The sequence below is a fragment of the Culex quinquefasciatus genome, chromosome 3, assembly GCF_015732765.1.
Source record: "Culex quinquefasciatus strain JHB chromosome 3, VPISU_Cqui_1.0_pri_paternal, whole genome shotgun sequence".
Lineage (NCBI taxonomy): Eukaryota > Metazoa > Arthropoda > Insecta > Diptera > Culicidae > Culex > Culex quinquefasciatus.
Window position 1 is genome coordinate 88,405,055 of NC_051863.1, and position 27,951 is coordinate 88,433,005.

A 27,951-nucleotide genomic window follows, 5' to 3' on the forward strand; every position below is an offset into this window, starting at 1 on the left:
GTGCAATAATTTTGTTGTTTCTAATCTTAATTACTTACCAGTACAATAAAAAGAATATAATTTTATAAATTTGTATAATTTTATCTGAAATTTGTTTCAACTATCCAGACGAGAGCATTTAACATAAAAACTCTCTATGAACATTCTGCTATACTAGTTTTCACTTCAGACGATCTCTACCAAACATGCCTCATATTACCTGTGCCTACGACGCGGTCGCTTTGTGTTTGTCGCAAGCAGTATTTATTATAAAAATAGTTTTTATTTTTTATTTCGGTATCTATTGAAGATAGAGCTTTGGTATCTTCGAGAGAGTTGTTCATTTTGGTAGTTGAGCAACTTTGTCGAAAACAAAAATATTCTATACCTTGTATCTTAGAAAATAAATAGTTTTTCTTGTTTTGCACAACTAAAATCAACCAAATTGTAATGACGTCTGAGACAATAATATAGAACCTTTTGGTACTAGCAACTTTCTAGAACATGTCAACTTTCTAAAACTTATCGTTTTTGAGATATATGCAAATCAATATTATTTTTCCCCATACAGAGCTGGCTCTGTTCGCTGCATACAGAGCTTAGCTCTGTTCTACCATACAGAGCAGGTAAGGAGTTTTTATTGAGCCTGTAGAGCTCGATGCGTCTCTGGTTGTAGGCCGATTCTTAAGGACCGATTTAGTCTATCATTTCGTCGGTTTTGAGAACTGTCAAATTTCTATGGGGTAGGGTTTCGAAAAGTACAAGTCTTCAGGCAAAACTCGTTACGTACACTCTGTCAGGTAAAACAGTATGGTGCGATTTCGGGCAATGTCGCTGTAAGCTTGGCACTTAGTAGCAACCCAGTTCAGATAGATACAAGTAAAACTATATGTGTTCCGAACAGTAGTTAGTACCAAATGCGATTCCTTGAAGCTGATACAGTTACAGGCCTATCAACTAGTAATCTACGAAAGTAAACTGTAACGACAGAGTTAATTGAAAGGCTAATTTATATTTGTTTTAAAAATCAGCTCGTTTTTTTATAACTGATTTTAATGTTAACCCATATTATCAAAACGATGACTCGTCCAGCTCAAACCTTTGTAGGGGTAAGAGGTGGGACCATCATCATCATTGACAGATTGCTTTGAGATTCCGATATGCGATGCCTTACCGTCGGGTGGCAAGATTTTTCGCGTTCGTCGTCGGTGTGCAATAACAACAAAACCTTATCATACCATTTTAGCTCGATAAACATCGTAACTCGTCGTCCGCTTCGTTAATCAGTACCTCACTAAACACCAATCATGTAAAACTCGTTAAAACATCTCAATTTAAAAGTTACACTGTAAAATCCTTCATCATTTAATTACAAATTATTTTGGTTCAATCTTTCCACAACCGGCTGTCTAAGATTAAACCATTTCATTAAAAATTAACAAATGATAAACGGGAAATGTCTCATCCGCAGCATCCGGTTGCTTGCCTTGAGAATAATATATAACACCTTTCAACAAACACTATGACTTTGGGTCGCTGTAAGGTCCGGAACATTCCCGTTTTCCACAATCGCTCACACAATCACGCACGCATCCGTCTTCTGCCGCTGCTCGTTGCATTCTCCTCGCACAAAGGGAGAGCCGCCCTTCAAGTGGGGCCGCGCAGCTTCTTTGTTCTTCGTTTTGTGTCGTCCTTCGTATGCTTGACAATGTGGGGTAACTTGTGTTAATTAGAAACATCAAATTGTCCGCTAGCCGTGTTCGGACCCTACAGTCGCATCATCATCTTCTATGATGAATCCTGACCAAACACCCTATCCTACTAACAAGTTTTCAGGTTCCTGGCGCTCGTGGGGTGTAAGCACAGAGTAAATCAGCTGCCCTAGTAGCAACCTGCGCTAACTAACATTCCCGTCCCTTAAATTCGAGGTCTACAAACTGACATGGCGGGCACCGTTGGTGGCCAATGACTGTTACCTATTCGCAACTGATTTAGTTTTAGCAATCATGGTATTTTATATTTTCGGCGCATTCATACATGCTGTTGATAAGGGAAACATCACTAGATCGTCGAAGCCTATGATCAGTAGTGCTGAAAGGATATTACGGTTCTGTTCAGCAACCATGGGTGATCTCTCATGCTCATGCTATATTTTCTAACCAGAACTGTATTCTTTAGCAATTAATTGATTAATCGAGCTCTCTGGCGCTTTGATAGAGTTCGTCTGTTCGTGACAAGTGTGAAAGTAGGAGACTAATGGTACGTTCGTTTGATGGCTAGTTCCACACTGAGTGCCGCACTCAGAGCTGTCAAAGTGTTTCTTTGAAGAAACTCGCGCTAGTTCCGCACGAGTTTCGCCGCCATCTTGGAACTGAAACTCTAGTGCCGCACTCGATATTATTTCAGTTTCATGCGAGTTCCATGCACACTGAAAAAGAATGTTCGTTTGAACCAAAACTGGCACCGACGCGTGCGGCACTCAGTGCCACACTGGCTGTTCAAACGAACGTACCATAAATGTAAGTTTTAAACTATTAATACTCGAACCAAACTGAACTCAACCCTCATTAACCTTCGGGAAGTCGCGCAAAAAAAAAACTACAAGAGCAGTCGCGTGGTGTACTTTGTGCACCTGTCAGAAATTTTAAAATAAATCGAATATAATTCCAAATAGGAAGAAACAATGTTCTACAAAATTGTCAATTTCACCAACAAGAATGTCATCAGATATCTAATCACCGTCCGGAATAAACCGGGGGGGCCCGGGGATGTTCCGAAGAGGGGACATTTCCGGAAATCTGGTCCGCAAGGCATAATGGGTGTCAAACTTCATAATTTTCAACGGCAAATCTCAATATGAATATGTAAAGTGTCAGAGATGATCTTTCCACCATCCGGATTAACCCGGTGGCCCCGGGGATGTTCCGAAGATGGGACATTTCCGAAATTCCGGTCCGCTAGGCATAATGGGTGTCAAACTTCATAATTTTCAACGGCAAACCTCAATATGAACATGTAAAGTGTCATAGATGATCTTGCCACCATCCGGATTAACCCGGTGGCCCTGGGGATGTTCCGAAGAGGGGACATTTCCGGAAATCCGGTCCGCAAGGCATAATGGGTGTCAAACTTCATAATGTTCAACGGCAAACCTCAATATGAACATGTAAAGTGTCAGAAATGATCTTGCCACCATCCGGATTAACCCGGTGGCCCCGGGGATGTTCCGAAGAGAGGACATTTCCGAAATTCCGGTCCGCAAGGCATGATGGGTGTCAAACTTCATAATTTTCATCGGCAAACCTCAATATGAACATGTAAAGTGTCAGAGATGATCTTGCCACCATCCGGATTAACCCGGTGGCCCCGGAGATGTTCCGAAGAGGGGACATTTCCGGAAATCCGGTCCGCTAGGCATAATGGGTGTTAAACTTCATAATTTTCAACGGCAAACCTCAATATGAACATGTTAAGTGTCAGAGATGATCTTGCCACCATCCGGATTAACCCGGTGGCCCCGGGGATGTTCCGAAGAGAGGACATTTCCGGAATTCCGGTCCGCAAGGCATGATGGTTGAAAAACATTATCTCTTTAAATTAAAATATGATAAAAGCTTTTCGATTCTGTATTCATGAGGACAATAAACTAAAAAGTAAAATAAAACATAAATTAAATCACTCTTACGTATGTTGTGAATTTGTCACATTATGCTAGATTGTTATCAAAATAGCAAATATTGAATTTTCAATGTTTAAAAAAAATAACTCTAGATTTTCATATTTCTTCGATTATTATTATTTTTGGCTCATCGGAATGGTTTGATTACCAATGCATTGTCAATAAAGGCGGATATATCTACAATTAAATTGTGTACCGTCTCCTGCGAAGAATCAGAAAAGGGACAGCTTTTGGGGCTTCAAATTTGTAAATCGATAGACTAAATTTTATGATCTGTGTCCGTTCTAAATTAAACTGATCAAAAATATAAAAATACTGTTCCACAATATGGCTAACACAGGTGTTCCAAACCAGATGACAATATAAGATACACATCTAGAGGGTGATGATTGTCGAGAATTCAGTTTCCCGGGAATCGAGAGTTGATTTTTGCTATTTTCCGGGATTTTTTTTATGTTTGAAATTCTGCTTTCTCGTTGTAAACAAAAACTTGTTAGAAAATTTTAATCCGAATGTAAAAAAAATCTTAAATATGATTCCTTAAGATGATAAATAATGGCCCAAAGCAACATTTTGAGTTCTATATTTCTTCGCTAGGACAACTTTAAATTTTACGTACTACAGTACTTACGGAAAATTAAATATACACTAATTATCTTAACATTACACAGAATTAAAATATTTTTAAAATTTTTCAATCGTAAATAATTTGGACGTCAATGTAAAGTATGGACACAATTTGCTGTGGTTATTGCGCCACAACGCGCTCTTTGTAACAGTATTCCAAGTTCCAGTCAAAGCTCACCTAGTAGTCATGGCCTAGTGGTTATCATTTTTGCTTACCAATCCAAAGAGATAATGTTTTTCAACCATCATGCCTTGCGGACCGGATTTCCGGAAATGTCCCCTCTTCGGAACATCCCCAGGGCCACCGGGTTAATCCGGATGGTGGCAAGATCATCTGTGACACTTTACATGTTCATATTGAGGTTTGCCGTTGAAAATTACGAAGTTTGACACCCATCATGCCTTGCGGACCGGAATTTCGGAAATGTCCCCTCTTCGGAACATCCCCGGGGCCACGGGGTTAATCCAAATGGTGGCAAGATCATCTCTGACACTGTACATGTTCATATTGAGGTTTGCTGTTGAAAATGATGAAGTTTGACACCCATCATGGCTTGTGGACCAGATTTCCGGAAATGTCCTCTCTTCGGAACATCCCCGGGGCCACCGGGTTAATCCGGATGGTGGCAAGATCATCTATGACACTTTAGATGTTCATATTTAGGTTTGCCGTTGAAAATTATGAAGTTTGACACCAATTATGCCTTGCGGACCAGAATTTCGGAAATGTCCCCTCTTCGGAACATCCCCAGGGCCACCGGGTCAATCCGGATGGTGGCAAGATCATCTGTGACACTTTAGATGTTCATATTTAGGTTTGCCGTTGAAAATTATGAAGTTTGACACCAATTATGCCTTGCGGACCAGAATTTCGGGAATGTCCCCTCTTCGAAACATCCCCGGGGCCACCGGGGTAATCCGGATGGTGGCAAGATTATCTGTGACACTTTAAATGTTCATATTGAGATTTGCCGTTGAAAATTATGAAGTTTGACACCCATTATGCCTTGCGGACCGGAATTTCGGAAATGTCCCCTCTCCGGAACATCCCCAGGGCCACCGGGTTAATCCGGATGGTGGCAAGATCATCTGTGACACTTTAAATGTTCATATTGAGATTTGCCGTTGAAAATTATGAAGTTTGACACCCATTATGCCTTGCGGACCAGATTTCCGGAAATGTCCCCTCTTCGGAACATCCCCAGGGCCACCGGGTTAATCCGGATTGTGGCAAGATTATCTGTGACACTTTAAATGTTCATATTGAGATTTGCCGTTGAAAATTATGAAGTTTGACACCCATTATGCCTTGCGGACCAGATTTCCGGAAATGTCCCCTCTTTGGAACATCTCCGGGGCCACGGGGTTAATCCAGATGGTGGCAAGATCATCTCTGACACTGTACATGTTCATATTGAGGTTTGCTGTTGAAAATGATGAAGTTTGACACCCATTATGCCTTGCGGACCAGATTTCCGGAAATGTCCCCTCTTCGGAACATCCCCAGGGCCACCGGGTTAATCCGGATTGTGGCAAGATTATCTGTGACACTTTAAATGTTCATATTGAGATTTGCCGTTGAAAATTATGAAGTTTGACACCCATCATGGCTTGTGGACCAGATTTCCGGAAATGTCCTCTCTTCGGAACATCCCCGGGGCCACCGAGTTAACCCGGATGGTGACAAGATCATCTCTGACACTTAACATGTTCATATTGAGGTTTGCCGTTGAAAATTATGAAGTTTGACACCCATCATGCCTAGCGGACCGGAATTTCGGAAATGTCCCCTCTTCGGAACATCCCCGGGGCCACCGGGTTAATCCGGATGGTGGCAAGATCATCTCTGACACTTAACATGTTCATATTGAGATTTGCCGTTGAAAATTATGAAGTTTGACACCCATTATGCCTTGCGGACCAGATTTCCGGAAATGTTCCCTCTTCGGAACATCCCCAGGGCCACCGGGTTAATCCGGATGGTGGCAAGATCATCTCTGACACTTGAAATGTTCATATTGAGATTTGCCGTTGTAAATTATGAAGTTTGACACCCATCATGCCTTGCGGACCAGATTTCCGGAAATGTCCCCTCTTCGGAACATCCCCGGGGCCACCAGGTTAATCCAGATGGTGGCAAGATCATCTCTGACACTGTACATGTTCATATTGAGGTTTGCTGTTGAAATGTCCCCTCTTCGGAAAATCCCCAGGGCCACCGGGTTAATCCGGATGGTGGCAAGATCATCTGTGACACTTTAGATGTTCATATTTAGGTTTGCCGTTGAAAATTATGAAGTTTGACACCAATTATGCCTTGCGGACTAGAATTTCGGAAATGTCCCCTCTTCGGAACATCCCCGGGGCCACCGGGTTAATCCGGATGGTGGCAAGATCATCTGTGTGTGTGTGTGTGTGGTCCAATCCAATACCCGCTAACCGGTAGCGAAATTATGGGAAAGTATAATAAATTTATATCAGACTTTGTATATGCCGAATGCTGATACAACTTATCTCAGTCCCGGGTATTAGGTGGTGAATGGCAGAATGGCAGAGATCCTAGCGGCCCAATTCCGAGGTCGTTGGGCATTGTCCGGCCCCGCCTTAACATAGAAGCAAGCACCAGACGGATCCTTGATCTATCTTAAGACTCCCAATCCCTTCAGGCAAATCAGGGATCAGAGCGTATATAATATGAGAAGAATACAACATGTTTTATAACCTTTAGATGGCCGACTGGTTAGAGTCCCAGACCATCAATTCAAAGGTGTGAGTTCGAATCCACCTGATTCTGTTTCGTTTTTATTCATATTCAAAGTTCAAATTCCTGATTCTAAATTTCAAAGGTACCGACCGGGATGGTGACAAGATCATCTGTGACACTTTAAATGTTTATATTGAGATTTTCCGTTGAAAATTATGAAGTTTGACACCTATTATGCCTTACGGACCGGATTTCCGGAAATGTCCCCTCTTCGGAACATCCCCAGGGCCACCGGGTTAATTCGGATGGTGATAAGATCATCTCTGACACTTTACATGTTCATATTGTACGATCAGTACCTAGCTGGACTCGGTCACTGGAAACGACCGGCGACTCAGTGACCGACGAAATAGGCGGCGGGCCAGATGCGGGCATAAAAATGTCAAAATCTCTTCCCCCCTCACTTCGTCTCACCATCCAGCTGCAGCTTTGTTGACAAACAAACGGAGCACGCGGTCGCATGATGGCGGCATCGAGCCAGAATTAGGGGTGATCATGTGATTAAAAATGAAAGTTTTTTCAAGAAAAATAATATTTTTCCGACCGAATAAAAAAATTGCGAGCATGTTCAAACAATTTTTCCTGATGTCGGAGAAGTGATACAAAAGCAAAATTTTAATCCATAATTTTTCTATAAATTGAATTTTTTCACTCCAACTGGGAACCCCTAGGTCTAGATTGGTGCGCTGGAAGTGGGGACGCGAAGTCGTGATTATGCAGGTTAATTTTTTGGTGTGCTTTTGTGTCGCTGTTCGTATGGGGTGAGTGATTGTGGTAATCGAATAATAGCATCATTGGTGCGCTGGAAGTGGGGACGCGAAGTCGTGATTATGCAGGTTAATTTTTTTGTGTGCTTTTGTGTCGCTATTCGTATGGGGTGAGTGATTGTGGTAATCGAATAATAGCATCATTGGTGCGCTGGAAGTGGGGACGCGAAGTCGTGATTATGCAGGTTAATTTTTTGGTGTGCTTTTGTGTCGCTGTTAGTATGGGGTGAGTGATTGTGGTAATCGAATAATAGGATGCCTTACTGAATTATTTGTGTCTTGAGAGTAATTTTCGTTGAGTAATTGGTGTTTTTTTGTGATTTTTTTTGTGATCTTAATTAATTGTTTTGTGATTTTCAAAGCCCTTCCTATATCATCGTTGATCGGAAGGCATGGCGTCGGGTAAAATGTGTATAGTTTTTTCGAATAAGGTTTTATTTTTTATGGTGAAAAAGCCATTTCTATATAATGATCGAAAGACGCACTGACATTTTGGATTATTTAATAGTGGAGTGAAATAATTGTGAGTGAGTGATTTTGTGTGTTAACCAGAAAGACCTTCCCATAGCATCGTTGCTCGGAAGGCTCGCCGACGGGTCTGTTATGAAAGTCCTCCCCATAGCATCGTAGCTCGGGAGGCATCGAAAAGCCAATACCTTATCCTACTAACCCAAAAAAAATATAATCACGTGATGCTTGAAGGAGATGCTGTGGATTCAACGGTCTCAAGCGGTATCAACAAGTATATAGCGAAAAACTGTGTGCTTGATGAGTCTGCAACTTAAACTATCGGACTAACATTCCTCCCTTTCGTTGAACTGCAGGCTTCTTGGGAGGGCGCCGGTATTGACTAATAAAGTAGGGATCTTCAGAGGTTAAACAGTGAACGGATGGTTGGCTCCCACTGATCATTTTTGATTTATTGTTTAACTTCAGCATAGCGGACCGCAATTTCGGATATGTCCCCTCTTCGGAACATCCCCAAGGGCCACCGGACCACACTCAGATCCCATATATGCATTGAGTCGTTATAAGAGGCCCCCCTGAATACAATGCAACAGTGTTGGGGTCAATTAATCCAGATTGAGACTCATAAAAACAATGTGTAACTTCCGGTATTCATTCCACCAAAAAAAAATACTTACACGAGCAGTCGCGCTGGTGTACTTTGTGCACCAACTCAAAAACGCTATTTTAAAAAATATATTAAAAATAGTTTTAACTATACAATGACTTAGGTCAACTTGTTTCCGTAAGTAAAAAGGTTTATCTTGAGCATATATCAAGGCTACGGCTTGATTATTTCATGAAAAACAATTGTTTTTCGAAGTTTTCCAAATCTGGTGCACAAAGTACACTAGCGCGACTTCCCGAAGGTTAAATTTAAATATATATTTTAGCTTTGAGCTATACTCTACCACAAATCCCAGAGTTTGCTACAAGAAGTCCTAATATTTTACGTCGCCAACAAACAGTCTTCTTGCTTTCAAAGCAGAGTTTTGATTAAACAATTTGATTTAAAAAAAATCAATCTTCATCATCATCGCTAATAATAATAATTTCTGCATCTTCAACCGCATTACGAATAATTTCATTGTCTACATCTACAAGCTGTTCATTCAATGCAATAAATAGATCTTCTACATCGTCTAAGTTTTCCGAGTTCGAAGCATCGTTTGCACTATCGTAATCGAAGCAATCATCATCGCTTTCATATTGTGTAACAAAATCGCTGGGAAGATCATAAATGAAAAATTCGGGATATTTGTGATAAAAGTTTCGCAAAGATAATAAATTGCCAATATACTGCGAAGCATTGCGCCACTGTTTTAAAATCTTTGGGCAATCATCTATTCGAAGAGTCTGAAAGTGAAAATATGAGTAATTTTCAGTTTTTATTTACTAATTAAATGAACACACTTACGCAGAGGCACCTGAGCCGCGTTAATATTAACCTTATACTATTCAGCGTGATTGCACTTGAATTGCTTATGTCAAAGGATGTCAAATATGGTAAAGATTCCGTTATGACCTCGACGGCATCATCACCAAACATGGGACATTCGCGTATGATTAAACTATCTATGCTGGGACAATTAGTTGATAGTATTTTAATGCCTGCAGCAGAAATCTGAAACAACAATACGAGTTAACTCGAATTTTGCTAATCCGTATGTCCGCAAATCAGTTCTATTCGAATTAACGAATCTGGTGTGTAATGAGGTGGTCGGGGAGCGGGGGGGGGGGGGGCTGCAATTACAAAGGGGGGTGTAGTGAATGAGTGTGGCAGAGAAGAGAGAAAGAGTGAGAAAAGAGAGCGTTCATGTAGCGTAATTAGAGAGCAGGTCAGCCGAAAGAGAAGTTGAGAATGTGTGCGTGAGAAAACGAGAAATAAATCAGTCGTGTATTTTGCTTGGGCATGAAAAGACGCGTCTTGTTATTTGAATCCGAAATATTGGTAAATCGTGGAATAAATCGGGTGAAAGTCACGACAATTGCGCAGCAATTGCTCCCATCGCGAGTGTGTAGAGTAATTTTGTGAAAATGCTAGGCGAAACGTATTTGCAGTGCAGCAGCAGCAGCCATGATGGCGTCGGTTTTTGTTTGACCATGGTGGTAGCAGAAGATTTGCAGCCGAGCTTTATTGTTTGGAATGACGGAGTGGCGATTTTTCACTTCCTTCAGTTGTGTTTGATGGTTTAAGAAGAAAATTTACAGCAGCTGTGTTTGTGAGATTAGGTCTATTCCCGTACTTGCAGAATTTCTGCAGCTCCTGCAGAATTCTGCAGCCAGCATAAGTCACTTTTTTGCAGCACGTTCCCGTACTTTTCAGCTCGTTCTCTTCATCTCTCTCTTTTGCAGAAGTTCTGCAAGGAGAGTAGCAGCAAAAATTTTGCCTGGGTAGCGCGTTCCAGTACTTTTTCTGCAATATTGTACACAGTTGAGTGGATTTACTCAAATTGGGTGTTAAAGTTTTTTAATTATTTCAAAACAATAAAATAAAGGGATTGAGAAAAATAGTAATTGAAAGGAGTTTACCTCTAGAACGGGGGCATTTTTTTTTTATTCAACTCAACATTTTATTTAAAAGATCAAGCATGTACCATTTATTAGGTAACAAGAAATTAATTATGCTTAGGTAGAAAGTATACATTGGAAATTATTTAAAAAATTTACATTAGGTAAAAAAAATATCAATGAGAGTTGCAGGTACGTTTTACAAATATAATTAAAAAATGACAAACAAAGGTTTAATATAGAAGCGACCATAAATACACGTTTTAATAGCAATATGTTTGAAAGGTTATTCAGGATAACATAAATAAATTATGACTGGAAGTCACATGGAAGAACAACGGTGACGCAGCGAAATTGACAAATTTAAAAAAAAAGTGAATCACAAACTCATAAATTTAGAAATCTGGACATTAAGAAATTTATGATTAAAAATATTTAACAAAAAACTTATATTTTCAAATTGAGAAACTTAAAAAAAAGTCAGATACTTATTAAAAATATTTAAAGATTCTAAAAAATTTCAAAAATAAGTATAGTATTAAAATTCTGTGAATCAAACATTTTAAAATTCAAATATTTTAAAAATATAAACAGTTAGTATTCTATTTTCCGAAGAACTTGTCAATGTTTCCAACCTCTAAACTGAGCTTCTAACCTAAAATATGACTCAAAAAAAATGTACTTAAGTACTTATGATTCAAGATGGTGGCATTGAGGAATTTTAGAATTTAAATTTCTTAAAATAGAAGAATTCGACAAAAATACATCAAATTTTTTGGTTCATATAAGAATACAATTTGGTAGCACCGTTAAAAGTACAATTTATTATTTGCCAATTAAATTGACCTATTATTTAAACACACATATTTAGTCTATTCAAAATAAATTGAAGTTCAATAATTATTCCTAAACAAATATTTATTTGAAATTATTAAACACAAAAGAAATGTGTCTTTTAAAAGTTTTTTAAAACAATTTGTTTTTATAATACATTTTTTTGGTTGAGCTATTAGCCGTGCTGTAATACTGACTTTAGTTATCTTTTTTTGTCAGGTTAAAATATTAACACTAAAAAAATCGCTATATCATTTACATTAATGAACTAAGCCTGAAATCGTTCTCAATAAAAACTTTGATAAAAACAGACATTAAAAACTACGCCAAAAATACATTAATTCAAAATTTACAAACGTCCCTTTAAAAGGCTACTTCAATTTAGTAATAATAAAACATAAAATTTATTGCAACTAGTAATAAAATGCATGATTTCACCCAACTTGCAAACTTTATGTAAGCGTGTACTAAACATCCATCACACCAAATTGCAGTAACTTTTCGACAAGAAAGAGAGAGAGCTTGCAGAAAAGTACGGGAACGGTTTTGCTGCAACTTCTACCTCTCTCACTGCAGAAGTTCTACCTGAGAGAAAAGTTACTTTTGTTGCAGAAAAGTACGGGAACGCTCTGCTGCCGTTTTTGTGCAGAATTGCAGAATTCTGCAGTACGGGAATAGACCTATTGTTTGGCGTGCGGCTATGAGCAGCCGCCATGATGGCGTCGGTGTTTTTTTTTCTTGAAGTTGCAGCAGTGTTGAAAATCTGACGCCTGTGACCTTGGTGGCAGCAGAGAGGTTACAAACGAACTGTGTTGTGGGGAAAGACATAGTGGCGATTTTTGTTTTTTTTTCTTGTGCTGTGTTTGGGTGGTTTTTTTTGGATGAAAGTTTACAGTAGCCCCCGAAAGAAAAAAAGTTAAAAGGAGAAAAAAAAGATGGCATCTGTTTTTTTTCAGTTTTTCTCTTCCATGTACAGTATGTAAAAAAAGTATTTACACCCCTTGGACACTATGCACATTTTGTGATGAAACATGTAAACAATTTAATGTTGACATAAACCTAGTACTAAGTTTTGTTCAGAAACTCATGCCGAACATTTTGCTGCAAAAAGCTCATGAAAAGATGTTTTTCATAAAAAGTTATATAACAAATACTATTACAAAAATAAAAAAGGTGCAAAAAAAGTTTGTAAACCTTTCGAAAAATTAACACTTTTAAAGTTATTTGTTGACAAATCACCATAAATCCAGTCTCCCAACTCCAAATAGGCATCCTTGACTGATTAAAAAAATAATTTAGATTGAATATAAAGTTTACTAATTACTTAGTATAAAAGTTTATATAACTCTGAAAATTCTATATAAAACTTATCTAAACTTAATTTTGCAAACTTTCAATTTAACTAAATGTCAATATGTTATCATAGAATTGCTAAATAAACATTCTGGAGTGGGTATAACACCGTTTTGGGGGTCTTTGTATCGCTAGAATAGATTTTTCGTTGGAATTTCGTACCAACCCGGAATTACGTCGTCGGAAAATCCGCCGGCATCCGAACCGGTCCACAATTCACAAGTCAACCTATGTGGCATCGGAAAGGGCATAAAATTTCCGATCTTTTGATACCCATACATCTAGGTTTTCTATAAAACCCACGTTTTTAAATACCTGGGCACCTTTGGTATTATTGTGCCCTTTCACATACAAGACTTTGGTATGATTTCATGGTATTTTACCATCTATTACTGGGCAACCAAGGGCACATTTTGGTCGCTGTTATTAGCCCAAGTAATACCAAAATTTGGTATTCCCGTGTTATTTACCCCTGCTCGGGGAGTCGTCTCCCTGGGTCCTCCCTCGGTGGAGTCGCTGGTAGGCAGTTGGACTAACAATCCAAAGGTCGTCAGTTCGAATCCCGGGGTGGATGGAAACTAAGGTGTAAAAAGAGGTTTGCAATTGCTTCAACAATCAAGCCTTCGAACACCTAGTTTCGATTAGGAATCTCGGAATCGAAAACGCCAAGGCAATGCTGTAGAGCGAATAATTTGTTTGTCTTGAGACAAAGTCTAGAATTCCTGTTTATAAGTGGATAAAAACATTTAATATATTTGTTACATTTAACCTGGATACTTTCAATGTGATCCCTGTAAGTAAGGTTTTTGTCAAAAGCAAGTCCAAGATATTTCACTTGATCCTCCCACTTTAAATTTACCTCATTCATCTTTATAATGTGATGACTTTTTGGTTTAAGAAAATCAGCCCTTGGTTTGTGAGGGAAAATAATAAGTTGAGTTCTCGCAGCATTTGGAGTAATTTTCCATTCTTTCAAATAAGAATTGAAAATATCCAAGCTTTTTTGTAATCTTCTTGTGATGGCACGGAGGCTTCTACCTTTGGCGGAGATGCTTGTATCATCAGCAAAAAGTGATTTCTGACATCCTGGGGGCAAATCAGGCAAGTCAGAAGTAAAAATATTGTATAAAATTGGACCCAAAATGCTTCCTTGAGGGACGCCGGCACGTACAGGTAGTTGATCAGATTTGCTATTCTGATAACATACCTGCAGAGTACGATCCGTCAAATAATTTTGAATAATTTTCACGATATAAATCGGAAAATTAAACCTTTTCAATTTCGCAATCAAACCTTTATGCCAAACACTGTCAAATGCTTTTTCTATGTCTAGAAGAGCAGCGCCAGTAGAATAGTCCTTAGATTTGTTGCTACGAATCAAATTTGAAACTCTCAACAACTGATGAGTAGTTGAATGCCCAAGGTGAAATCCAAACAGCTCATCAGCGAAAATTGAATTTTCATTAATGTGCGTCATCATTCTATTAAGAATTATTCTTTCGAATAATTTACTAATAGATGAAAGCAAACTAATGGGCCGATAGCTTGAGGCTTCAGCAGGATTTTTATCCGGTTTCAAAATCGGAACTACTTTGGCATTTTTCCAACTACTGGGAAAGTATGCCAAATCAAAACATTTGTTTCAAATTTTGACCAAGCTACTTAAAGTTGCTTCTGGTAATTTTTTAATTAAAATGTAAAAAATGCCATCCTGTTATGGTCTGTTATGAAAGTCCTCCCCATAGCATCGTAGCTCGGGAGGCATCGAAAAGCCAATACCTTATCCTACTAACCCAAAAAAAATATAATCACGTGATGCTTGAAGGAGATGCTGTGGATTCAACGGTCTCAAGCGGTATCAACAAGTATATAGCGAAAAACTGTGTGCTTGATGAGTCTGCAACTTAAACTATCGGACTAACATTCCTCCCTTTCGTTGAACTGCAGGCTTCTTGGGAGGGCGCCGGTATTGACTAATAAAGTAGGGATCTTCAGAGGTTAAACAGTGAACGGATGGTTGGCTCCCACTGATCATTTTTGATTTATTGTTTAACTTCAGCATAGCGGACCGCAATTTCGGATATGTCCCCTCTTCGGAACATCCCCAAGGGCCACCGGACCACACTCAGATCCCATATATGCATTGAGTCGTTATAAGAGGCCCCCCCTGAATACAATGCAACAGTGTTGGGGTCAATTAATCCAGATTGAGACTCATAAAAACAATGTGTAACTTCCGGTATTCATTCCACCAAAAAAAAAAAAATACTTACACGAGCAGTCGCGCTGGTGTACTTTGTGCACCAACTCAAAAACGCTATTTTAAAAAATATATTAAAAATAGTTTTAACTATACAATGACTTAGGTCAACTTGTTTCCGTAAGTAAAAAAGGTTTATCTTGAGCATATATCAAGGCTACGGCTTGATTATTTCATGAAAAACAATTGTTTTTCGAAGTTTTCCAAATCTGGTGCACAAAGTACACTAGCGCGACTTCCCGAAGGTTAAATTTAAATATATATTTTAGCTTTGAGCTATACTCTACCACAAATCCCAGAGTTTGCTACAAGAAGTCCTAATATTTTACGTCGCCAACAAACAGTCTTCTTGCTTTCAAAGCAGAGTTTTGATTAAACAATTTGATTTAAAAAAAATCAATCTTCATCATCATCGCTAATAATAATAATTTCTGCATCTTCAACCGCATTACGAATAATTTCATTGTCTACATCTACAAGCTGTTCATTCAATGCAATAAATAGATCTTCTACATCGTCTAAGTTTTCCGAGTTCGAAGCATCGTTTGCACTATCGTAATCGAAGCAATCATCATCGCTTTCATATTGTGTAACAAAATCGCTGGGAAGATCATAAATGAAAAATTCGGGATATTTGTGATAAAAGTTTCGCAAAGATAATAAATTGCCAATATACTGCGAAGCATTGCGCCACTGTTTTAAAATCTTTGGGCAATCATCTATTCGAAGAGTCTGAAAGTGAAAATATGAGTAATTTTCAGTTTTTATTTACTAATTAAATGAACACACTTACGCAGAGGCACCTGAGCCGCGTTAATATTAACCTTATACTATTCAGCGTGATTGCACTTGAATTGCTTATGTCAAAGGATGTCAAATATGGTAAAGATTCCGTTATGACCTCGACGGCATCATCACCAAACATGGGACATTCGCGTATGATTAAACTATCTATGCTGGGACAATTAGTTGATAGTATTTTAATGCCTGCAGCAGAAATCTGAAACAACAATACGAGTTAACTCGAATTTTGCTAATCCGTATGTCCGCAAATCAGTTCTATTCGAATTAACGAATCTGGTGTGTAATGAGGTGGTCGGGGAGCGGGGGGCTGCAATTACAAAGGGGGGTGTAGTGAATGAGTGTGGCAGAGAAGAGAGAAAGAGTGAGAAAAGAGAGCGTTCATGTAGCGTAATTAGAGAGCAGGTCAGCCGAAAGAGAAGTTGAGAATGTGTGCGTGAGAAAACGAGAAATAAATCAGTCGTGTATTTTGCTTGGGCATGAAAAGACGCGTCTTGTTATTTGAATCCGAAATATTGGTAAATCGTGGAATAAATCGGGTGAAAGTCACGACAATGGCGCAGCAATTGCTCCCATCGCGAGTGTGTAGAGTAATTTTGTGAAAATGCTAGGCGAAACGTATTTGCAGTGCAGCAGCAGCAGCCATGATGGCGTCGGTTTTTGTTTGACCATGGTGGTAGCAGAAGATTTGCAGCCGAGCTTTATTGTTTGGAATGACGGAGTGGCGATTTTTCACTTCCTTCAGTTGTGTTTGATGGTTTAAGAAGAAAATTTACAGCAGCTGTGTTTGTGAGATTAGGTCTATTCCCGTACTTGCAGAATTTCTGCAGCTCCTGCAGAATTCTGCAGCCAGCATAAGTCACTTTTTTGCAGCACGTTCCCGTACTTTTCAGCTCGTTCTCTTCATCTCTCTTTTGCAGAAGTTCTGCAAGGAGAGTAGCAGCAAAAATTTTGCCTGGGTAGCGCGTTCCAGTACTTTTTCTGCAATATTGTACACAGTTGAGTGGATTTACTCAAATTGGGTGTTAAAGTTTTTTAATTATTTCAAAACAATAAAATAAAGGGATTGAGAAAAATAGTAATTGAAAGGAGTTTACCTCTAGAACAGGGGCATTTTTTTATTCAACTCAACATTTTATTTAAAAGATCAAGCATGTACCATTTATTAGGTAACAAGAAATTAATTATGCTTAGGTAGAAAGTATACATTGGAAATTATTTAAAAAATTTACATTAGGTAAAAAAAATATCAATGAGAGTTGCAGGTACGTTTTACAAATATAATTAAAAAATGACAAACAAAGGTTTAATATAGAAGCGACCATAAATACACGTTTTAATAGCAATATGTTTGAAAGGTTATTCAGGATAACATAAATAAATTATGACTGGAAGTCACATGGAAGAACAACGGTGACGCAGCGAAATTGACAAATTTAAAAAAAAAGTGAATCACAAACTCATAAATTTAGAAATCTGGACATTAAGAAATTTATGATTAAAAATATTTAACAAAAACTTATATTTTCAAATTGAGAAACTTAAAAAAAAGTCAGATACTTATTAAAAATATTTAAAGATTCTAAAAAATTTCAAAAATAAGTATAGTATTAAAATTCTGTGAATCAAACATTTTAAAATTCAAATATTTTAAAAATATAAACAGTTAGTATTCTATTTTCCGAAGAACTTGTCAATGTTTCCAACCTCTAAACTGAGCTTCTAACCTAAAATATGACTCAAAAAAAATGTACTTAAGTACTTATGATTCAAGATGGTGGCATTGAGGAATTTTAGAATTTAAATTTCTTAAAATAGAAGAATTCGACAAAAATACATCAAATTTTTTGGTTCATATAAGAATACAATTTGGTAGCACCGTTAAAAGTACAATTTATTATTTGCCAATTAAATTGACCTATTATTTAAACACACATATTTAGTCTATTCAAAATAAATTGAAGTTCAATAATTATTCCTAAACAAATATTTATTTGAAATTATTAAACACAAAAGAAATGTGTCTTTTAAAAGTTTTTTAAAACAATTTGTTTTTATAATACATTTTTTTGGTTGAGCTATTAGCCGTGCTGTAATACTGACTTTAGTTATCTTTTTTTGTCAGGTTAAAATATTAACACTAAAAAAATCGCTATATCATTTACATTAATGAACTAAGCCTGAAATCGTTCTCAATAAAAACTTTGATAAAAACAGACATTAAAAAAACTACGCCAAAAATACATTAATTCAAAATTTACAAACGTCCCTTTAAAAAGGCTACTTCAATTTAGTAATAATAAAACATAAAATTTATTGCAACTAGTAATAAAATGCATGATTTCACCCAACTTGCAAACTTTATGTAAGCGTGTACTAAACATCCATCACACCAAATTGCAGTAACTTTTCGACAAGAAAGAGAAGAGAGAGCTTGCAGAAAAGTACGGGAACGGTTTTGCTGCAACTTCTACCTCTCTCACTGCAGAAGTTCTACCTGAGAGAAAAGTTACTTTTGTTGCAGAAAAGTACGGGAACGCTCTGCTGCCGTTTTTGTGCAGAATTGCAGAATTCTGCAGTACGGGAATAGACCTATTGTTTGGCGTGCGGCTATGAGCAGCCGCCATGATGGCGTCGGTGTTTTTTTTTCTTGAAGTTGCAGCAGTGTTGAAAATCTGACGCCTGTGACCTTGGTGGCAGCAGAGGTTACAAACGAACTGTGTTGTGGGGAAAGACATAGTGGCGATTTTTGTTTTTTTCTTGTGCTGTGTTTGGGTGGTTTTTTGGATGAAAGTTTACAGTAGCCCCGAAAGAAAAAAGTTAAAAGGAGAAAAAAGATGGCATCTGTTTTTTTCAGTTTTCTCTTCCATGTACAGTATGTAAAAAAGTATTTACACCCTTGGACACTATGCACATTTTGTGATGAAACATGTAAACAATTTAATGTTGACATAAACCTAGTACTAAGTTTTGTTCAGAAACTCATGCCGAACATTTTGCTGCAAAAAGCTCATGAAAAGATGTTTTTCATAAAAAGTTATATAACAAATACTATTACAAAAATAAAAAAGGTGCAAAAAAAGTTTGTAAACCTTTCGAAAAATTAACACTTTTAAAGTTATTTGTTGACAAATCACCATAAATCCAGTCTCCCAACTCCAAATAGGCATCCTTGACTGATTAAAAAAATAATTTAGATTGAATATAAAGTTTACTAATTACTTAGTATAAAAGTTTATATAACTCTGAAAATTCTATATAAAACTTATCTAAACTTAATTTTGCAAACTTTCAATTTAACTAAATGTCAATATGTTATCATAGAATTGCTAAATAAACATTCTGGAGTGGGTATAACACCGTTTTGGGGGTCTTTGTATCGCTAGAATAGATTTTTCGTTGGAATTTCGTACCAACCCGGAATTACGTCGTCGGAAAATCCGCCGGCATCCGAACCGGTCCACAATTCACAAGTCAACCTATGTGGCATCGGAAAGGGCATAAAATTTCCGATCTTTTGATACCCATACATCTAGGTTTTCTATAAAACCCACGTTTTTAAATACCTGGGCACCTTTGGTATTGTTGTGCCCTTTCACATACAAGACTTTGGTATGATTTCATGGTATTTTACCATCTATTACTGGGCAACCAAGGGCACATTTTGGTCGCTGTTATTAGCCCAAGTAATACCAAAATTTGGTATTCCCGTGTTATTTACCCCTGCTCGGGAGTCGTCTCCTGGGTCCTCCCTCGGTGGAGTCGCTGGTAGGCAGTTGGACTAACAATCCAAAGGTCGTCAGTTCGAATCCCGGGGTGGATGGAAACTAAGGTGTAAAAAGAGGTTTGCAATTGCTTCAACAATCAAGCCTTCGAACACCTAGTTTCGATTAGGAATCTCGGAATCGAAAACGCCAAGGCAATGCTGTAGAGCGAATAATTTGTTTGTCTTGAGACAAAGTCTAGAATTCCTGTTTATAAGTGGATAAAAACATTTAATATATTTGTTACATTTAACCTGGATACTTTCAATGTGATCCCTGTAAGTAAGGTTTTTGTCAAAAGCAAGTCCAAGATATTTCACTTGATCCTCCCACTTTAAATTTACCTCATTCATCTTTATAATGTGATGACTTTTTGGTTTAAGAAAATCAGCCCTTGGTTTGTGAGGGAAAATAATAAGTTGAGTTCTCGCAGCATTTGGAGTAATTTTCCATTCTTTCAAATAAGAATTGAAAATATCCAAGCTTTTTTGTAATCTTCTTGTGATGGCACGGAGGCTTCTACCTTTGGCGGAGATGCTTGTATCATCAGCAAAAAGTGATTTCTGACATCCTGGGGGCAAATCAGGCAAGTCAGAAGTAAAAATATTGTATAAAATTGGACCCAAAATGCTTCCTTGAGGGACGCCGGCACGTACAGGTAGTTGATCAGATTTGCTATTCTGATAACATACCTGCAGAGTACGATCCGTCAAATAATTTTGAATAATTTTCACGATATAAATCGGAAAATTAAACCTTTTCAATTTCGCAATCAAACCTTTATGCCAAACACTGTCAAATGCTTTTTCTATGTCTAGAAGAGCAGCGCCAGTAGAATAGTCCTTAGATTTGTTGCTACGAATCAAATTTGAAACTCTCAACAACTGATGAGTAGTTGAATGCCCAAGGTGAAATCCAAACAGCTCATCAGCGAAAATTGAATTTTCATTAATGTGCGTCATCATTCTATTAAGAATTATTCTTTCGAATAATTTACTAATAGATGAAAGCAAACTAATGGGCCGATAGCTTGAGGCTTCAGCAGGATTTTTATCCGGTTTCAAAATCGGAACTACTTTGGCATTTTTCCAACTACTGGGAAAGTATGCCAAATCAAAACATTTGTTTCAAATTTTGACCAAGCTACTTAAAGTTGCTTCTGGTAATTTTTTAATTAAAATGTAAAAAATGCCATCCTCACCAGGGGCTTTCATATTTTTAAAATTTTTGATAATAGATTTTATTTCATTCAGATCCGTATTAAAAACTTCATGTGATGAAAATTCTTGTTCAACAATATTCTGAAATTCTATTGAAATTTGATCTTCAATAGGACTCAAAACATTTAAGTTGAAATTATGAGCACTCTCAAACTGCTGAGCAAGTTTTTGAGCTTTCTCCCCATTAGTTAATAGAATATTATCACCATCTTTTAAAGAAGGGATTGCAGCAGTTCCGGCGTTCACGCCGGCGGAGTTCCAGCCGCTGCCGGGCACAGTTCCGGACGGAAAATCGAAGGATCGCCCTCGACCCGCAGGAAGCAGCAAAGGAAGCGGTGGCTCCCGAGACGGTGGAGCTACGGAGGAGGAAGCCGGGGAGGTACTTTACAGTTCGGCTGAGCTGTGGGGCATTTTCTCCGAGTCCATCGGCAGGTTCAAGACCTGCAAGACCCGCTTGGACCAAGTAACCATAGTCAGTTACATGATCTCCAAGTATGGAATGTGAGGAGTTGTTTTTGATGTGTATAATTAATATGTTGATCGATCCTCGGTCCTAACCTGGTCTTAGCACCTAAGAGGACCTAATAAAAAATAAGTTTAGAATAAAAAAAAAGAAGGGATTGGTTTTTGAGGTTTCTTAAGAACCTTTGAAAGTTTCCAAAAAGGTTTGGAATAAGGTTTAATTTGTTCAACATCTCTTGCGAACTTTTCATTTCGCAGAAGAGTGAATCTGTGGTCAATAACCTTTTGCAAATCTTTTTGAATTCGCTTCAGTGCAGGATCACAAGAACGTTGATACTGTCTTCGGTGAACATTTTTCAGACGAATCAGAAGCTGAAGATCGTCATCAATAATGGGAGAATCAAATTTGACTTGGACTTTAGAAATAGCAATATTCCTAGCATCCAAAATTGCATTAGTTAAAGATTCCAAGGCTGAATCAATATCAGCTTTGGTTTCTAAAACAAAATCAAGATTTAAATTATTCTCAATATGATGCTGATACCTGTCCCAATTAGCTTTGTGGTAATTAAACACAGAACTATTGGGTCTGATAACTGCTTCATGAGAAAGTGAAAAAGTTACTGGAAGATGATCAGAATCAAAATCAACATGAGTCACTGAAGGACCACAATACTGACTTTGATTTGTCAAAACCAAATCAATTGTTGATGGATTTCTAACAGAAGAAAAGCAAGTTGGTCCATTCGGGTATAAAACCGAATAAGAAGTGCAATCTCTGAATAGAATTTTACCATTGGAATTTACTTTTGAATTATTCCAAGATTGGTGTTAGGCATTAAAATCACCGATGATCAAAAATCGAGATCTATGCCGAGTAAGTTTATTCAAATCCCCTTTGAAATAATTTTTATTTTCCCCAGTGCATTGGAATGGCAAATATGCAGCTGCAATCATAATTTTCCCAAAAGAAGTTTCAAGTTCAATGCCCAAACTTTCAATAACTTTCAACTTAAAGTCACGTAACGTGCTATAAGTCATACTACGGTGGATAACTATTGCAACTCCACCGCCATTTCGATTCATTCTGTTATTGGTTATAACTTTATAATCTGGATCACTTTTCAAATAAGTGCCAGTTTTTTTTAAATGTTTCGGTTATAACAGCAACATGCACGTTATGAACTCGTAAAAAGTTGAAAAATTCATTTTCTTTCGCTTTTATAGAGCGAGCATTAAAATTCATAATATTGATGGAATTACTTAGATCCATGATTAAACTTCAGGGTAAGAACAACATCATTCGCAAATTTTAATCCAATCTGGATAGCTTCCATCATGGATGTGGCATTACTCATTGTTTGAATCAAACCAAACAGTGAGTTTTGCAAAAGGTAATTTTTTCAAACGTAACATCGCCGAGATCAGAAGATCCCAAAGCGTTGCCAGCAGAAACATTTTCAAATGAGATTTGAGGTACCTGCCCAATTTCAGGAAGATTGGTAGAGGATTTAAAATTCGTGGATGAACCCGAACCCGAAACGACGTTGGCATAAGAAATACCATTGCTGTTACCTAACTTTTCCACGGTAGGGGTATTTCTAGCATTGTTCGAGTGAGACAGCACGAACGTTTGATTTAAAGATGCAGGTACAACCTGACTTTGAGAAAATTTCGGTTTGGATTTCGGCTGATGCTTAGCACGAGAATCCAAAACCTTTTTTCTGATGGGGCAATCCCAGAAATTTGATTTGTGATTTCCACCACAATTTGCACATTTAAATTGGGTGACTTCTTTCACGGGACAATTGTCCTTGTCGTGAGAAGAATCCCCGCAAACCATGCATTTTGGAACCATGGCGCAATGATCAGTACCGTGACCGAATTCATGGCAACGCCGGCACTGGGTCAGATTCTGGCCATTACCGCCATGTTTCTTAAAATGCTCCCACTTTACCCGTACATGGAACAAAAACTGAACTTTGTCCAAAAGATTCAAATTGTTGATTTCATTTCTGTTGAAATGAATCAGATAAAATTATGAAGTCAAACCAAAGCGAGAAATATTCCCGTTTGATTTTTTCTTCATTGGTATTACTTGGGATGGGGCAAAGCCAAGCAACACCTTAAGTTCGTTTTTGATCTCATCCAGCGGCCGTGGCTGACTGGTTACAGTGTTCGCTTTCTAAGCGAATGGTTCTGGGTTCGATTCCCATCTGCTCCCAACGAGGAAGTATAGGAAATATTAATCTTGAAACTCTGAACATGAACGAAAAATCAAAGTCGCCTGAGTCGGGGTTCGATCCCTCGCCCTTTGGATTGGTAAGCAAAAATGCCAACCACTACGCCATCACGACTTGGTGAGCGATGACTGGAATTAGGAACTATCAAACTATATACGCGCTGGGTCCTTGTCCATTTGACAAGGGTTCGGAAGTTCTAAATAACGTTTGAACCCGATTGGTGCAAACGTTCTTCAGGGCGGGGCTTGTCGATAATGCTGAAGTACCTCGCGCTCGGCTAGCCAGCGTAGAAATGGGTCTCCGAAGCTCGGCAGAGCTAACACCTTCCAAATGCCTATGCGAGTTATTTGCATGTATAGAATGTAGATCTAAAAAAATACATGGAAACAACTCAATTTGTAAGAAGTGGCCGCGTGGTCCCGTTTTGGTAGGTTGCACACACACACACACACACACCTTTGTTTTGACGCATTTTGCAAGCAAAGTTCTCTTAAAAAGATGGCTTCGTTTGTAAAATACAACAAAATTTCAGGTTAGTCTTGAAAATGGGAAATTGGGAAAATAACTCAGGTAGTCTTTAAAAAGACTGTGAATTTTTTTGAAATAACTCTGAGCTTAGGTAGTTAAAAATACCGCAGCTCTAGTGTCCGTTCACCTCGAAGGTTCGCAAGACACTGAAAGATGACATCTGTGTAGATGCGTTTCCCCCGCTAAGGTAAGACGAACAAAGTGCAGATAAATGTGGGCCGGCTTTTCACGAAGGTTTTTGTAAAGTAATCACTTTACTGTTGGACCGATGGCGGTCAGTTGTTGGACGGAATTTTCGATTTTTGTAGTACCGGTGCTGGAATTGAAGAGTTATGTACGACTAATACTTTTCTCGAGAGTTGTTGTTTAACAACACGATTAACGTTGTTGAGATTTGATCATGGGTTATTTAAATGCATAATGTTTGGACTGCTTCTAGTGAGAGGCCCGGATTGGTTCGGGCTAGTTTTGCGGTTAAAATTGTTTAATAATTGAGAGGCTGTATAAAACTTTTTAACGGTTTTGTATGCGATTTTAAGGTTTCCTTGTTTTATCGTTCAGCAGAAAAATATGAACGAGCTGTTTGCCGATCATTGAGCTGGAAGACTCGTGTTAAACATGCCTGGACATTATCACGTTGAACCTTGAAAACAGCAATGTCGTTGTTTTTGTGCTTGAGTGCTTGAGTCTGCGAGGATAGAGCGTGATTTTTGAAGTTTTGAGCTTGAATCCTCTGTGAGAGCGTTGGAGTTTTTGAGCTTGAGTCCCCTGTGAGGGTAGAGCGTGATTGCTGGAGTTTTGAGCTTGAGTCTCCTATGAGGGTAGAGCGTGATTGTTGGAGATTTTAGCTTGAGTCCCCTCTGAGGGTAGAGAGTGATGTTGGAGTGTTTGACCGTGAGTTCCCTGAGAGGGTAGAGCGTTGTTTCCTGGAGTTTTTGAGCTTGAGTCCCCTGAGAGGGTAGAGCGTGATTGCTGGAGTTTTGAGCTTGAGTCTCCTATGAGGGTAGAGCGTGATTGTTGGAGTTTTTGAGCATGAGTCTCCTGAGAGGGTAGATTGGTGCGCTGGAAGTGGGGACGCGAAGTCGTGATTGTGCAGGTTAATTTTTTTGGTGTGCTTTTGTGTCGCTATTCGTATGGGGTGAGTGATTGTGGTAATCGAATAATAGCATCATTGGTGCGCTGGAAGTAGGGACGTGAAGTCGTGATTATGCAGGTTAATTTTTTTTGTGTGCTTTTGTGTCGCTATTCGTATGGGGTGAGTGATTGTGGTAATCGAATAATAGCATCATTGGTGCGCTGGAAGTGGGGACGCGAAGTCGTGATTGTGCAGGTTAATTTTTTTGGTGTGCTTTTGTGTCGCTATTCGAATGGGGTGAGTGATTGTGGTAATCGAATAATAGCATCTTTGGTGCGCTGGAAGTAGGGACGCGAAGTCGTGATTATGCAGGTTAATTTTTTTTGTGTGCTTTTGTGTCGCTATTCGTATGGGGTGAGTGATTGTGGTAATCGAATAATAGCATCATTGGTGCGCTGGAAGTGGGGACGCGAAGTCGTGATTGTGCAGGTTAATTTTTTTGGTGTGCTTTTGTGTCGCTATTCGGATGGGGTGAGTGATTGTGGTAATCGAATAATAGCATCATTGGTGCGCTGGAAGTGGGGACGCGAAGTCGTGATTGTGCAGGTTAATTTTTTTGGTGTGCTTTTGTGTCGCTATTCGGATGGGGTGAGTGATTGTGGTAATCGAATAATAGCATCATTGGTGCGCTGGAAGTGGGGACGCGAAGTCGTGATTGTGCAGGTTAATTTTTTTGGTGTGCTTTTGTGTCGCTATTCGTATGGGGTGAGTGATTGTGGTAATCGAATAATAGCATCATTGGTGCGCTGGAAGTAGGGACGCGAAGTCGTGATTATGCAGGTAAATTTTTTTTTTGTGCTTTTGTGTCGCTATTCGTATGGGGTGAGTGATTGTGGTAATCGAATAATAGCATCATTGGTGCGCTGGAAGTAGGGACGCGAAGTCGTGATTATGCAGGTTAATTTTTTTTTGTGTGCTTTTGTGTCGCTATTCGTATGGGGTGAGTGATTGTGGTGATCGAATAATAGCATGCCTTACTGAATTATTTGTGTCTTGAGCGTAATTTTTGTGAGTAATTGGTGTTTTTTGTGATTTTTTTGTGATCTTAATTAATTGTTTTGTGATTTTAAAAGCCCTTCCTATATCATCGTTGATCGGAAGGCACGGCGTCGGGTAAATTGTGTATAGTTTTTTCGAATAAGGTTTTATTTTTTATGGTAAAAAGCCATTTATATATAATGATCGAAAGACGCACTGACATTTTGGATTAATTAATAGTGGAGTGAAATAATTGTGAGTGAGTGATTTTGTGTGTTAACCAGAAAGACCTTCCCATAGCATCGTTGCTCGGAAGGCTCGCCGACGGGTCTGTTATGAAAGTCCTCCCCATAGCATCGTAGCTCGGTAGGCATCGAAAAGCCAATACCTTATCCTACTAACCCAAAAAAATAATAATCACGTGATGCTTGAAGGAGATGCTGTGGATTCAACGGTCTCAAGCGGTATCAACAAGCATATAGCGAAAAACTGTGTGCTTGATGAGTCTGCAACTTCAACTATCGGACTAACATTCCTCCCTTTCGTTGAACTGCAGGCTTCTTGGGAGGGCGCCGGTATTGACTAATAAAGTCGGGGTCTTCAGGGGCTAAACAGTGAACGGATGGTTGGCTCCCACTGATCATTTTTGATTCATTGTTTAACTTCAGCTGATCTGTCAATAACGGAGTAGCAGCTCATTGGCAGTCAACCATGCTCATGCTCATGCTCATGCTCATGAGTCTCCAGAGAGGGTAGAGCGTGATTGCTGGAGTTTTGAGCTTGAGTCCCCTGTGAGGGTAGAGCGTGATTTTTTATTTATTTTTTTTTTTAATTTATATTTATTCAGTTTTTCTCTTCCATGTACATTCATTCAGTTAAAATATTATTGAGTGTCCAATCACAATCGATTACTTTTCACCTCAATTTTAAATACTAGCAACTTTCATTTATTCATGAAATATTGTAGCTTTCGCTATTCAGTGATTTCAAATGTAGGAGGTCCTACATGTACAAAAGGGAAAAGGGATACCTTAAAACTAACTTATAAACTATATAAAGAGCGGATCAATGCAGCTGAAGACTGCAATGATTTTTGTCGAAATGCATCAATTATCTTATTGGACATAACATCCAAAGTGTCAACTTCGGCTAATTGATGAAGTTCACTGGTGCTGAACCAGGGAGGAAGTTTCAGAATCATTTTCAGAATTTTGTTCTGAATCCTCTGAAGTTTTTTCTTCCTGGTTAGGCAACAGCTTGTCCAGATCGGCACAGCATAAAGCATGTCAGGTCTGAAAATTTGTTTATAAATTAACAGTTTATTCTTGAGACAAAGTCTAGAATTCCTGTTTATAAGTGGATAAAAACATTTAATATATTTGTTACATTTAACCTGGATACTTTCAATGTGATCCCTGTAAGTAAGATTTTTGTCAAAAGCAAGTCCAAGATATTTCACTTGATCCTCCCACTTTAAATTCACCTCATTCTTCTTTATAATGTGATGACTTTTTGGTTTAAGAAAATCAGCCCTTGGTT

At 38.4% G+C, this 27,951-nt stretch overlaps 1 protein-coding gene across 3 annotated transcripts in view; it reads right to left on the reverse strand.

The window, feature by feature from the left end:
• Nucleotides 1-27,951, reverse strand: part of LOC6051147 (homeobox protein unc-4) — a 364,275-nt gene that overhangs the window by 257,776 nt on the left and 78,548 nt on the right. For 2 of the 3 annotated variants that reach the window (XR_005278300.1, XR_005278299.1), the window contains exons 4-7: nucleotides 16,075-16,281; nucleotides 15,569-16,013; nucleotides 9,741-9,947; nucleotides 9,194-9,679 (exon numbers count right to left, since the gene is read on the reverse strand). The exons of the other annotated variant lie outside the window; for it this stretch is intronic. The gene's annotated coding sequence lies outside the window, so the exon portion shown is untranslated. Of the gene's footprint in view, nucleotides 1-9,193; nucleotides 9,680-9,740; nucleotides 9,948-15,568; nucleotides 16,014-16,074; nucleotides 16,282-27,951 lie in introns of those variants that run through there. 3 annotated transcript variants of the gene reach the window in all.